The sequence below is a fragment of the Rattus rattus genome, chromosome 18 (assembly GCF_011064425.1).
Source record: "Rattus rattus isolate New Zealand chromosome 18, Rrattus_CSIRO_v1, whole genome shotgun sequence".
Taxonomy (NCBI): Eukaryota; Metazoa; Chordata; class Mammalia; order Rodentia; family Muridae; genus Rattus; species Rattus rattus.
The window spans coordinates 8,555,620-8,569,687 of NC_046171.1; the positions used below are offsets into that span (position 1 = coordinate 8,555,620).

A 14,068-nucleotide genomic window follows, 5' to 3' on the forward strand; every position below is an offset into this window, starting at 1 on the left:
TGTCTTGGAAAACCAAAAATTAAAAACCAATAGCTCTCTGCCCTGCTCCACTCACCTGCACTCTGGTCGCCTTGCCTTTTGCCCTCCAGCTCTGGACACAACCTGTTCTGTTATTCCCTTACATTGTATCACATGCATCTTTCCACTACAGTGCTTGCTCCAGGAAACCAGCAACACCGTATTCTTCCTACTGTATCTTAGAAACAGAACTTAGATCTCAAATCTGGAATAGACACTGTGGGCTGATGACAATGGACACAGCTGTGTCACCTGATTGAGGAGTGCATTTCCTCCAGGCCAGACAGAGACAGTGACAGCAGACCAAGGAGAGCATCCATCCATGGTGAGCTCGGTGAACTCTGGGCAACCTGGTTACTCACGGGAGCCTGTGTGAGTCGGGAGATAATCACTGAACAGCCCTGCCCAGTGTGAGTATCCACTCACAACAGCTACATCACTGTAAGCCTCTGCGTGGCTCCCAGCAGCTCCACTCAAGATTCCCCTCCCCCAAACCCCCAGGAAGTGCTACTGGTTCAACCCTGACAGGAACCTGCTACATTGTGTAAGCTCAGTGAATGTGTAACTTCTTGTGTTTCCTGGGCTCATCAGCCTCCTCCCGACTCCAGCAGGGAATGGTTCAGTCCAGAGGAGAAACTCACGCAGTCACCTCCAGCTTCTGCAGAGGCTCCGATTAATACAACCTCCAGCCAAAGGCTGTGAATGCAGCTCCTGTCCCCTCACACTGAGGTCAGCATCACCTGAGCTTTCTCCTCAGCAGAGCCCTCCCTTCCTCCACACCTGCCTTTTTGTTTTTGACTTAATGACCTATTTGGTTTTTTTTTATCTATTAATACAAAATTTATTGTGTATGAGTGTTTGTCCACGGGGTCTAGAAGTCGTCATCCTTCATACAAGATGAAGTTATTGCATCATGACAGAGATTATCACCAAGGTAGGCCCATACATCCCAGTTAAGGCCCTTGAACTCTTGACTGGAAATCACAAAGCTAGAAGAGAATCCTTCAAGGGTTGAAACTCTAGAACAAAGGAATTTCCATCTCACAAATTCTATATGTAGTTTTGAAAAGATTTATTAATCTTGTCTATGAATAATTTTTCTTGTATTTATTTGTACCATGCATGAGCCTGGATTCCACAGGGCACTGGATGCTCTTGGGCAGAGTTATGAGGGTTGTGAGCAACCATAAAGCGGTTGGGATCCAGACATCATCTGCATTAGCACCAAGTGCCCAACCCCTGGGCTATTCCAATTCCTCGGACCAGTTTCAAAATAAATACAAATCTGGGGTAGACTCATCCCATCAACCCCTGAATCTTCTCTAGAGGGTACCCAGGATCCCCAGAGAGGCAGGGAAGGACAGGGGCATAAGCGCAGCATGATCCAACAGGGCCAGATCTGGAGATGAGAGCCTGTGGATCCCTCCCTCTGTGTGGACCCCAACTAAAGGTTAGCTGGGGAAAGATAAAAGATGGGGGAGAACCTGAACGGAGGGCCCTGAAGGAGAGAGTAGGAGCTCAGGAGAGCTTAGTTCATCTGTGTAGCTATAGTATCCCGAGAGCAAGGCCCTTTGTAGAGTCTGGTGGACAAGAGGGAAAAAACACTCCTACTCCTGTCATACTGGCATCCATGGGGAGAAAAGACAGGAAGCACCCACAGGAAAAGAATAGGCCCAGTCCTCCACACAAAAAGAAAAACACAGGAAATAAAAACAAGTAAAGACAAAGTCAAGAGTTAGGGACAGCAGCCTGGCTGCTCATCATCCTGGGGGACAGGACAAGGATCTGGCCATCCCAGTGACCTTATTCTCAGTGTGGAGTGAGGGCTGCAGCTCAGGGCACCATGGCTCCCAAAAGATACACACACACACACACACACACACACACACACACACACAGCTCCACACACACACACACAGACTCCCAGGCTGGACCAGATTCTGGAAGGTTTGGCTGTGGAAGGAACAACAGTGCAGGACAGGGTCCAGGTGTGCAGGGCAGGCTGGGCTCCACAGTTCTTCACACTGAAGCCAAAGAATCACAGGGAACATCAGACACTGGTGTCTAAAGAGAACTGAGGGCTCTGGATGTCACAGGAGAGACCTGAACACATCGTCTGTCACTCAGTCCACTCCAGGCAGCTGTCTTCATGCTAGAGAACGAGAGTCACAAACCATCACTGTGAAGACAACAGCCCAACAACCCTCCACTCACAGGGGATTCTGGGAGTCCCTGAAACCCAATCAAGTCCACATTGTCCCTCCCCAGTCAGACCCCAGAGTCACCTTTACAACAGAAAGGCACATCAGACCTCTGGGAGCTGTCACTGCCCAGGGTACTACCTAGGGTAAAACAAAACATATGTATGTGTATATGTGTATGTATGTATTCATATCACGGTACAACTGACACCACCAGAAGATTTCTCTGGAGGAGCTACTATGGATTCCCAAGAGGCCCCCCAACATTCCAGCTTCACTCCAATACCTTCCCTCAGGGACACTCCTGCCCCAACACTAACCTGGAGCAGGGGCGTAGTCTCCTCCTTTTCCACCTGTGAGAAGAAAAGCTGTGAGAGTTCAAGGAAGATCTTGACAGGAGGAAGTTTCCAGAACTGACAGAGGACCCAGTTGGAGACAGTAGCAATGAGGGGTGTGGCTGTGTTTCCCATTAATGAGCAGAGCACTCTCCTAAAGGAAGCTGAGGGGAAACAGACCCTGCCCTTTCCTACCTGTGTTTTCTCTTCCTCCTCCTCACAACAGCCACCACAGCTCCAATGATGGCCACAGCAGAGATGGCTCCAAAGACAACATAAATGGCATTGGTTTCCATGTTGGAGTCAGTGGATGGAGAAGGCTCTGGGAAGGACAGGTTCAAGAAATGAAGGTGGAGGTCATGACCCCAGCTTTCAGCCCTGACCAGCTCAGGGTCGACAGAAGGCTCCCTCCTTACCCCATCTCTGGGTAAGCGGCTCAGGCAGCCCCTCATGCTCCACATGGCATGTGTAACTCTGCTCCTTCCCAAGAGGCACCACCACAGATGCCCACTTCTGGAAGGTTCCATCCCCTGCAGGCCTGGTCTCCACAAGCTCCATGTCCTGGGTCAGGTCCTCCCCATTCAACTGCCAGGTCAGGGTGATGTCAGCAGGGTAGAAGCCCAGGGCCCAGCACCTCAGGGTGACATCACCTTCAGGTCTGGGGTGAAGGGTCACATGTGCCTTTGGGGGATCTGTGTGGAAGATTTAAGAAATCACACAGTTAACAAGACAAACTGAAATCTACACAGGACACAGTTAAATCAAGGATGACACTGAACTGTGTGTGTCTGACACTTCAACTGTCATCCACTAGTGAGCTGCAGGGAGAGCTGGTCCCCTCAGCACAGAACTGCACACTTTCCTGAGGGACTCAGAAGCTAAGAGGAAATCCACATGAGCCAGTGGGTCAACATGGCCGTCCTTATGTGATGTTCTATAGCATGAGATGGGTAGTTACAGAAGTGAGAAGGAATGGAAAATAAGTTATTTAATATGTATTAGCAGATAAACACTGATTAGAAGCAAAATAATGCCTTCAAAAAAAAAAAAAAAAAAGAAAAAGAAAGAAAATAAAAAAAAAAAAAAAAAAAAAAAAAAAAGAAAAAAAAAGAAAAAAAAAAAAAAAAAAAAGAAAAAAAAGAAATCCCACGATTTATTCCTCCAGGGTACCCCATAAGAGCTCATGGGACCATTCTCCAGTGTAGGAAGAGAGAGAAATGGGGTGTGGAAGAGAGGCAAACCCCACATCAGGGAGGGATCTGTGAGAATGTATTCTTTGGAAAGTTCTAGAAACTGGGGAACCAGCCTAGTGTAGTGGAGTCCATGTCTCCTATGAGGTAAAGGAGACTTCTGGTCCTGAGGTGTAAGGGCTGACACACTCAGCAGGACAGGAGTCAGTGTCCTCAGAGAGTGGGTGTGGGCAGAGAACCTGGCCTGGGTGAGGCCCTGGCTGACAGCAGGGAGCCCCTGCTGTTAAGTGGGGAAATTCTCTCCTTCTCTCCTGAGAGGGACTCAGAACTCTCCAGGGAGAAGGCTGGGCCCTGGGAGAGGCAGTGAAGTCACTGTGATGAGGGATCAGGAGACCTAGGGACACTATCTCCCCTCTGAGATAGGGGCATCACCCAGCTGAGGGTTTCTTCTTGCCCAGGACTGAGCCCCAGCCCGAGGGCAGAGGAGAAGCCCTTGACCCCTGCACCTGAGCGCAGCAGCGTCTCCTTCCCGCGCTCCAGGTATATGCCAAGCGACTCCACACATGTGCCCTCCAGGTAGGCCCTGAGTGTCTCTGTAAAACCAGTCCGCTCCCACTTGCTCTGGCTGATCCGTGCAGCAAAGTCTGCCGCCGCCCACGTTTTCAGGTCTTCGTTCAGGGCGATGTAATCGAGGCCGTCGTAGGCATACTGATCATACCCGCGGAGGAGGCTCCCGTCCGACCCCATGTCACAGCCAAACATCAACTGGAAGGTGTGAGAGCCTGGGGACCCAGGCGGTCAGACCCGCCCCTATTCCCGCCCACCTGCTTGCCCACCCCCCCTGCCCCCTGCGGAACAGCCCGCCCACCCTTGGAACCTCCTCAAAACTGAAAGGGAAACCGCCCTGGTCGGTTCTTCTCCCTGAACCTCACTGGCCGTGTTCCTTGGCTCTGTGGGGACTCCGCGGAGGGGTCGTGACCAGGCCCCCGGGGTCACCACCGTCCCTCGCTCTGGTTGTAGTAGCGGAGCAGGGTCCTCAGGTTGACTCGGAACCACTGCTCCCTTCTCTTGGCTCTCTGCGTCTCCCTCTCCCAATACTCCGGCCCCTCCCGCTCCACCCACCGCGTCCGCGGCTCCATCCTCGGATTCTCCGCGTCGCTGTCATAGTGCACGAACTCCGTGTCGTCCACGTAGCCGACAGAGATGAACCGGGGCTCCCCGAGGCCAGGCCGGGACACCGCGGTGATGAAATACCGCAGCGAGTGTGAGCCTGGGGGCGGCGCGCGTGAAACCCTGACCTCCTCCCGGGACCCCGGGCGGGTGCGCGGGCATTGCGGGGAGCAGGGCGCGGGGTTCCGGACGCCGGTGGAGAAGGAACAGGGTCTGGTGTGCGACATCTATGGGACCTGGCTTCCTAGAAGGTGCCCCTGCCATAAATTAAATAAATAAATCTGCAGAGGCCATTTCCTCCCTGACTGGCACTCACCATGCGCGGGTTTGGGTCCGGGCAGGCAGCCTGCCGCCAGCAGCAGGAGCAAAGGGCGGCGCAGTGGCCATCCCATCGGAGATAAGGGGGGACAGGTCTGTGAGAGGCTGCATGGACTTTACCAACCAACCCAAGATCTGACCCAGTGGGAGGTCAAAGGAATCAGATCCTAGGAGCTGTAAAGAGGGTTGTGGCTCCAAGGCAAGGAAAGAGCAGGGTTGTGCTGCAGGAGAAGGTGGTGAACGCAGGGAGCAGAGTAAGGCCCTTGTGCACCTCTGTGTTAGTGAGTGTTTCCATTGCTGTGATAAGACCCCAATGACCAAAATCAACTTGAGGAAGAAAGGATTTATTTCAGTTTCCACTTCCACATCACAGTCCATCATTGAAGAGATTCAGGGCAGGATCTTGAGGCAGGACTCTAGAGGTAGGAGCTGAAGCAGAGACCATGAGAACCATTGCTAACTACCTTGTTCCTCATGGCAGCTCAACCTGTTTTCTTGTACAATCCACGACCACCAGCCAAGATTACCTCCAGTGGGCTGAGCCCTTCCATATTCATCGTTAATAATAATTTTAAAAATGCCTCATAGACTTTCCTAAAGGTAGCCTGGATGGAGGCATTTTCTCTACTCAGGATCCTCTTCCCAAATCTGTCTTGGTTTGTGTGAAGTTGACAAAATGCAAACAGCATGGCTTCCTGGTGCAGGGTCTCCCAGTGAGAGCTGAGGGAGGAGGATGTGGATGAGCTCCTCCCCCTGCCCTACCCTCTGGATGGAGGACCCATGGTAAAACAGTTGGAATGCAAAGAAGGGGTGGGTTCCCACCTCATCCCTGCCCCTCAGTCCTGAGGACTTGTCTGTCCCCTGCCTGTTGGTGCTGCTGCTGATATAATCACAGGAGAGAATGATAAAGTCAGAGCAATGTGGGGGGGGGGGAGAAATAGGGACATTTTTCTCCCTCAGAGCAGGCCAATCTGATTTGGAGGGACTGAAGAGAGGAAGTAGGTAGGTTAGGTAGATAGATAGGATAGATAGACAGACAGAAACAGACAGATAGACAGAGGCATATATATACATACATGCATGCATATATACATGCAATACATACCTATATGCATATGTACATGCATGTATAAAATATATATACATGCAAACATACATATAAACATATATACATAACATCAAACACATCAGACACAGAAAGACACATGGACACACAGACAGACAGACAGTATTAAAAAGAGGAATGAGAAGAAGCACCCTTCCACTCTTTGGACGTTTACAATTTCTGTCTTTGCTCAGACTTCATGCAGCTTCAGGTCCTGCTCCACCAGACACCTGCCCAGCTGGGCAAACATTCAGGGTGACCCTGGGAGGCTTCTTAGAGTTCTTGCATGGATCAGAGGGCTAAGGGATGTTGCAAAGATCACACACAGAACAGGCTTCATGTGAGAGATTTATTGGGGGTAAGCAGTGGGTTGAAGAGAAAAAGAGCCATCTGCGAAGACCTGGGAAGGATAAGGGTGCACGACTTGTGGCCACAGTGGAAATGTGTCACATTTGGTGGCTGGTGATGATGTGGCATCTGGCACTGAGGGTCTGAGAGCAGGCTGGTTCTGGAAGGTGGGTGGTTGTTGGTTACAGACATCCCTTCCTCTTATTTACTCTGTACAGTGAGAAAATAGGAAGGGGTGATCCATTAGGCCTCACAGGGTCATCATACTCTTTAGACTGCCTCCTGCTCTCTGAGGTGCGGCAACATCTTTGAGGACCCAAGAAAGCTGGGAAGCTGGGGAGGTTCAAAAACAGCAGACTGTCCCCTCACTGTCCAGGCTCTGCAGGGCCATCTGCAGCTGAGGAATGCAGACTCATCTTTAAGTTGAACCATCATGGGGCAGGTGCTTTGAAGCTGTGTGGCACCCGGATTTTGAGGAAACACCTGGAGCTAGCATTTCCCTGAAGCACATCTGTATAGATAAGGATCAGAAGGTAAAGGTAAGGAGATTAGAAGAAATTTGTTCGTTAGGTGATCCTTTGAATCTTTTAGGCTCATTAGTTAGGGGTGGGGCATCGCAAGACCTCAGAGAGGAGGAGGAAACCCCACCCTTGGGAATAAACTGAATAGGCAGGAGACTAAACAGGATGTTGATAGACAGTACTTATCTGGAATCCATTTGACCCATGAAAGGTGGATTTAGGTAGATTCTTCAAAGCTTAGAAGATTTTTTTAAGTTTACAAAATGAGATAAATTTTAGACATGCTAACATACTACTGTGTAATCTGTCCTGAATGTCACATTGTAGAAAAGGCAGCAGTCTCACGCCTTTGAGTTGTAGTAAAAGCATGGGGACCCCAAAATGACTTGGCGTAAAAAGCATGAGAACTCTTTCCTCTCTCCAGAACACTGGGTGTATACAGATTGGACAGGCATTTTTTAGCTCAGTGAGAAGCACTTTTAGTCTGTACTTAGAAGTATAGCATACCATAGGAAATACATAATCCTGAGCTTGTGACTGTAATAGCAATCGCAGTTTATCATAGTTAGGTCAATAACTCATCCGAACTCCATTGATGAATTTTAAACTCTGAGCTTTCTAGGCCTAAATATAACAATAGCATAAAAAACGAAGAAATATGAAACATTTTTCGTTTTTACATACACATTAAATCACTTTCTTAGACCTTTACAAATTGCATTTGCACACCTTAAAACACCTCCTTAGACCTTTATAAATTGCAGTTAAAGCACTTTTTCAGACCTTTATAGGTCACATCCACAGATCTCAAAGCACAGTTTTAAGAGTCTTGCAACTTAAGCTTTCATATCCTTAGAACCTACTTAAACTTCGCAGTTTTTTCTATCCAATTACTCACCACAAGATGCAGGTGGTTGGTTACTGAGAGCAATCATTGTAAAACAACTTCCTTTACAAAAAGGGATAGTAAGAAGTTACATTGAAATCTGTGGCGTGGATTTATCTCTTCTTAGAATCTCGCAACAATGTGATCAGTGTCTGGACACAGTAGCAACTCTAGGAAAGTGGCCTATGATGTTTACACAGGGAGAGAACTGAGGAGCACCTGAAGCCTGTGTTGTTGCTTGCGGTTCAACTGACAAAACTCTCCCTAGTCAACACCATCAGAGCTCTGCGAAGCATGAATTTCACCTGAGTAAGCAGGAAGTACAGACCAAGCAGCTTCCAAATCTCTTAAAAATGACAGACTTCTCCCTTACCTGGACAATCCCTGAAGGTTCCACTGTGGGAGTCTTGATTTCAGTGCAGGCAGAAGACCCAGGGTAGCATCAGTTTTCCAGCGTCTTGAATGCCATATTCAGCAGATCTCTGAAGAGTTTTCAGGGCTGTAATAGTAAGGATATCTGACCTGAACAAACTTTCCTTGATTCTAGTAACTTGTTTTGTGCTTAACTTTGGAAACATACACAGTAGCTTAATAAACCGTGTTCCTGTGCTTGACGTGCATTGTTAATTGTCCTCAACAGTTTACAATAAGTCGGCAACTTTCCTAAGATTCAGATTTTGCAACTTTGTCTCTGTTAAGTTTGAGCCTTTGTAATTTGAGGTGAAGCTCCTTTATCATCCAAATAAACCATAAATGTTGTAACCTTCGTCCATAAGAGACTGGTGTCTTGCTTTTATCGCATACCATTATAGGTCACCACAGTTTTTGTATGACTCAGTTTCTCCAATAGCTAAAGCCCAACAAGGTGAACAAGGACACAAAGCTACACAAATGTCACGGTGAAGCTGAATAGGCCTTAGAAATGTATAACGTATTAATCAGTATACCTTATTTGTTATCAAATATAACTGGTTGAGAGATGTCTCAGAAGTGAAGAGCACTGGCTACTCTTCCAGAGGTCCTGAGTTCAAATCCCAACAACCACATCGAAGGCAGGATGGTCTGTAACTATGGATCCAGGGGTCTGTCACAATCACAAAGGCATGAATGCATATAATGCTCATATAACATAAAATTTTAGAATGAAATGCCTACCTTATTCATCTAGCGTGTGTTGTGCTTATCTACACTTTATAGCAGCTTGGTGCTCAGCAGTTAGCAAAGGCAGAGGAGTTTAGACACACATCTTAAACCAGCTTTTGATAAGCCAAGTAGACATTCAAAACCTTAAATTTTTATAATTACATACACTATATTCCAAACCAGAGTTGAGTCACAAATATAGTACGTTGTAACAAATGTAACCTTAAATTGTTATCTTCATACAAAAATGTATGCCAATCAGAAATTCTCGAGTCTGATTGGTACTTCTTTAGTCTACAAAGTGATACAATGATACAGAAAGCTCACTAGAACAAAGAAGTTTTAAGGTTATTGTGGCAAGTGGTCATCTGAAGATGATCCTGAACTCACAGGGCGTGTACTCTTTAACCATAGTAAAGATGGCTGCCAGTCATGTGGAAGCTTATATTTTGATGAGGTCATCAGCCAAGATGGACCTGGTTTCTATCTTAAAACATTGGTTTTCATGGTATGTTGTTTTTAAAAACAAAATCCCAGTCCTTCAATTTTACGAATGAAGATGAAGGGGCCAGATTTTGGGGTGAAAACCTGCTGGCTCAACGAGGCAAAGAAAGACCTCCCTACTCTACCAAGGCCTCAGCAGGTGAAAGCTCCTTCTCCACACCTTCAGTTCCCTCCACCTCAGTCTCCCTCCTTTCTACTTCCTGTGTTTTCCTATGTCCACCCCTGCCTTCTGATCGCATGCTCGGCCTCTTGACCTATGGCTGATTTTATTTAACACCGTTTACAGAAAGCTGTTGGAGAAAAGGTGTGTGTAAGTCTGAGCCGCACCACAGCAACCTGTCCACACTGAACAGAACGCTCTTGGCTTAAAGGCGTCTCTCAGGGCTGTGCAACTCCACAAGCAGAGACAGGATTTTCCTGTTCCAAGTTCACAATCTTGGGCTACACAATGTGATCAGGTATCTTGCAACATTCCCCTCTTTTTGTCTGAACAGTTGCTGTTTTTCCAACATCAATAAACTATATACTGTCGGGTAACCATCACATTCACAATGTCCAGTCCACTTATTTGAATTTGGCAACCTTGGAGAAAGTGTTCCACTCTCTATCCAACCTTGGTGAGTCCAAAGGTCTGTACACAAATCACTTTCTATCAAAACTTACACTTATCAACCTACCTCTTTTTAAACCTTAAAACAGTGCTGGAGAGATGGCTCAGCGGTTAAGAGCACTGATTGCTCTCCCAGAGGTTTCTGAGTTCAATTCCCAGCAATCACATGGCGGCTCACAACCATATGTAATAGGGATTTGATGCCCTCTTCTGGTGTGTCTGAAGATAGCAACAGTGTGCTCATATAACTAAAATAAATCTAAAACAAATGAAAAAAAACCCTTAAAACATTTTTAAAATCCTAAACAATTTAGGTTTAACTGTGAGAGTTTAGCTATCTAGTCTTCAACCCCATCAGAGACCTGAGAAGAATAAATGTTCTCAAAAGAGACAGGAAGTGCAGAACAAGCAGCTTCTGAAACCATAGGAAGGACAGAGACTGCTGGCTCCCTGGACAGTCACCCAGGGGTTTCTGGAAGTTTGGAGCATCCATGTCTTCAGGCCACTGGCCCAGAGCATCTGACAGATTGTTCTGTGAACCATGAGGGACTTCTTCTCTACCTAGTCTTGACAGAGTTCAGCATTTGCCTTCCTGTGCTTTCTTGGTCCAGGCTGGACAGTATTCTGTCAGCAGTTGAAGGAAGGGCAGTTTCTTGCCCAGTGGCAGCCACATGTGAAGCAAACTCTGTAAGGAGGTTCTTCAGTGCTCAGCGTCTTCCTTGAAGTAGTATGGCGGTGCTGCCAGGAGCAGACACATCTCATTGTAAAAAAATTAGTCTTAAATTAATAAGACATCTTTAAATGTTATATTCAGTAGATGTCTGAGGTTTTTTGAAGACTAGTACTAACAAAACCAAACAAACAAAAGTTTGATTAACTATTCATTAGCATTTTACAAATTTTCTAAAACAGTTTGTAATAGGCACTTTCAAAAGGACTAGTCCTTCCCATTGCCTTGTTAAGAAATTCATAGGTATCTTAATGTCATGTGGTTGATACATAGTTATAAGTTATTATGTTGTTACCAAAATATAACCTTACTTTTGTATCAATATCCAAGGATCTATACCAATGTAACCAACTGTAACCTTCATTTGAATCCATACACAAAGATCTATACTAATGTAATCAAATAAACATCAATTTTGTTTCAATTCACAAAGCTAATATAATTTTGTAAAAATATACAATAATTTTGTATCAATACACAAAGTTGTGTATAAGAATAGACTGAATAATTTACCCTTTCCCTACTATTCCTATGTTACTCCTGTATCCCCTTCTGTCTTCTCAGTAGTGAAGCTGTCTCTGCCCAGCTCTCTACACTGCGGGGCTTGGTTGGGTTTCGCAGTCTCAGGATTCGGGATTCCTGAGTTATGGTTCTGTACAATGTTCACATCAGTTTCCTCTGAACTGGGGAATCTGAATATCCTGAGTAGTTTGGACTCTGAAGCTGATCGATGGGTGACTTTGTCACTTTAGCAGCGATCCGTCTATGTAGAACACATCAGTCAACTCAAAGGTGCCCACTGTTTGCACAGGACCTGGCAATAGAAGAGGCGTGGGATGACAACCTTTAAAGTTTATCAAGGTGTTATTAAAACCTTGGCGTGGTTCCCATGGCTTTGGTCCAGGCACTATGGTATGACGGTGAGGGCAGAGGCAGGCAGATCTTTGGAGTTTGAACTCTAGGACACCTGGAGTTCCAGGACAACTGGTGCTTCAATGTGTGTGATATGGTGTGTGTTTGTGTGTCTGTGTGTGTGTGTGTGTGTGTGTGTGTGTGTGTGTGTGTGTTAAAAATAAAACCAAAGGGTCAGAGAGATGGCTCATCGGTTAAGAGCACTATCTGCTCTTCCAGAGGTCCTGAGTTCAGATCCCAGCAACCACATGGTGGCTCACAACCATCTGTAATCGGATCTGATGCCCTCTTCTGGTGTGTCTGAAGACAGCTACAGTGTATTCATAGACATAAAATAAATATATCTTGAAAGAAAGGAACCCTTTCTTTCCCATGTTAAAGAATAAAATAAAAAATAAAAATAAAACCACACACAAATGTATCAGTATGTGTGCTTGCTTACCATGGAAGGTGTGAAGTCAGCAGGCATCATGAACTCAGTTCTCTCCTGCCTTTATATGAGCCACAGACATGGAACTTCTGTGCCTGGGCTTTTGTAGCAAGCAGCTTCAATCAGTCCTGGTAACAGCCTTTTCCAATTGATATATCTGAGTATTCACCAGCATACATGAACTAATGAATAATTAATCAATTAGGTAGTGCATTGAAAACCCAGCTGCTGCAATGACAAACTACTTCAAAGCTTGCGTGCATCTCTCTGCTGCTGTCAAATACCACGGCTGAGATTCTTCCCAGCGACCCGGGGCTCTGAGCAGGTTCCACACAGGTCATTGTGAGCACAGCACTGCTCAGGACTGTTCCTAAGAGCAGAGACAAGAGCTTTTGTGTGCGTATGCACACACACGTGCACACACACACACACACACACACACACACACACACACACACACACACTGTATGCTCCCAGGGCGGCTCCCAGGATAAAGCAGCTGTCCGTGAGCTTGCTTCTGAGGCTCAGTGGTTGTGAGTAATGAATGCTCAGTTGCTGGCTGCAACTGCGTGCCTGCCTTGTAAACACTCACCAGACTTGGAACAGGCTTCTGCCAGAAGGGGGTTCTGTTAAAGGGGCAGCGTGCTGAAGTGTACCCTTTGAGTGTGTAATGAAAGTGTGCAAAGGAAAAGAGTTAAAGCCCATCGCATTGTTGGCTTTTGCTTCCAGGGAGGTGTGCAGTCTCTCAGGTGCCTCATATCCTACTACGTGGTACTCAGTCCCCACATCCGATTTATTTCTATGTCTATGAGGGCTTTGCTTGCATGCACATCTGTGCACCATAAGCGTGCTGTATCCACGGAGCAACATTACCCACAGAAGACACTATCTGAATCCTTATTTTTTTTAATTTATTTATTTATTATATATGAGTACACTGCAGCTGTCTTCAGACGCACCAGAAGAGGGCATCAGATCTCATTACAGATGGTTGTGAGTCACCATGTCATTGCTGGGATTTGAACTCAGGGCCTCTGGAAGAGCAGATAGTACTCTAACCACTGAGCCATCTCTCCAGCCCCCTTATTTTTAAGACTTTAAATCTTACTTTATGTATGTGAGCATTTTGTCTGTATATCTGTCTGTGGACCATGTGTGTGGAGTGCCCATCGAGGCCGTAAGAAGGCGACAGGTCCCCTGGGACTGGAATTACAGATGGTTTCGAGCTGCCACGTGTGTCCTATGAACTGAACTCAAGTCCTCTGCAGGAGCAGCCAGTGCTCCTGACCTCTGAGCCACCCTTCCAGCCTCACCCTCTGGTTCCTTTTTAGATCTGGGGGCTCATCAGCTCCTACAGCAGCCACTAATCGCAAGAACGTTTCTGAAGATGGCTGAAGAGGGCAGCAGCTGTATTGGCTTCTGGAAGGGTTAAGGGGTTGCACCAGGTATAGGGTTTGAATCCTGGGATCTCCTGTTAGACATCTGCCTCGCACTCTCTAGGGCTTTCATGGAGACTGTACTGTGTGAGAACCAAACTCTGACCCGTCTTGGTTAGGGTTTCTATTGCTGTGGTAAACACCATGACCAAGGAAAGAGGAGAGAGTTTATTTGGCTTACACGTCCACATCACTGTTCATCATGGAAGGA

General features: G+C 46.7%; 1 pseudogene; it reads right to left on the reverse strand.

Moving 5' to 3' along the window:
* Window positions 1–2,926: 2,926 nt before the first annotated feature.
* Window positions 2,927–5,068, reverse strand: LOC116887430 (annotated as a pseudogene).
* Window positions 5,069–14,068: the final 9,000 nt, after the last annotated feature.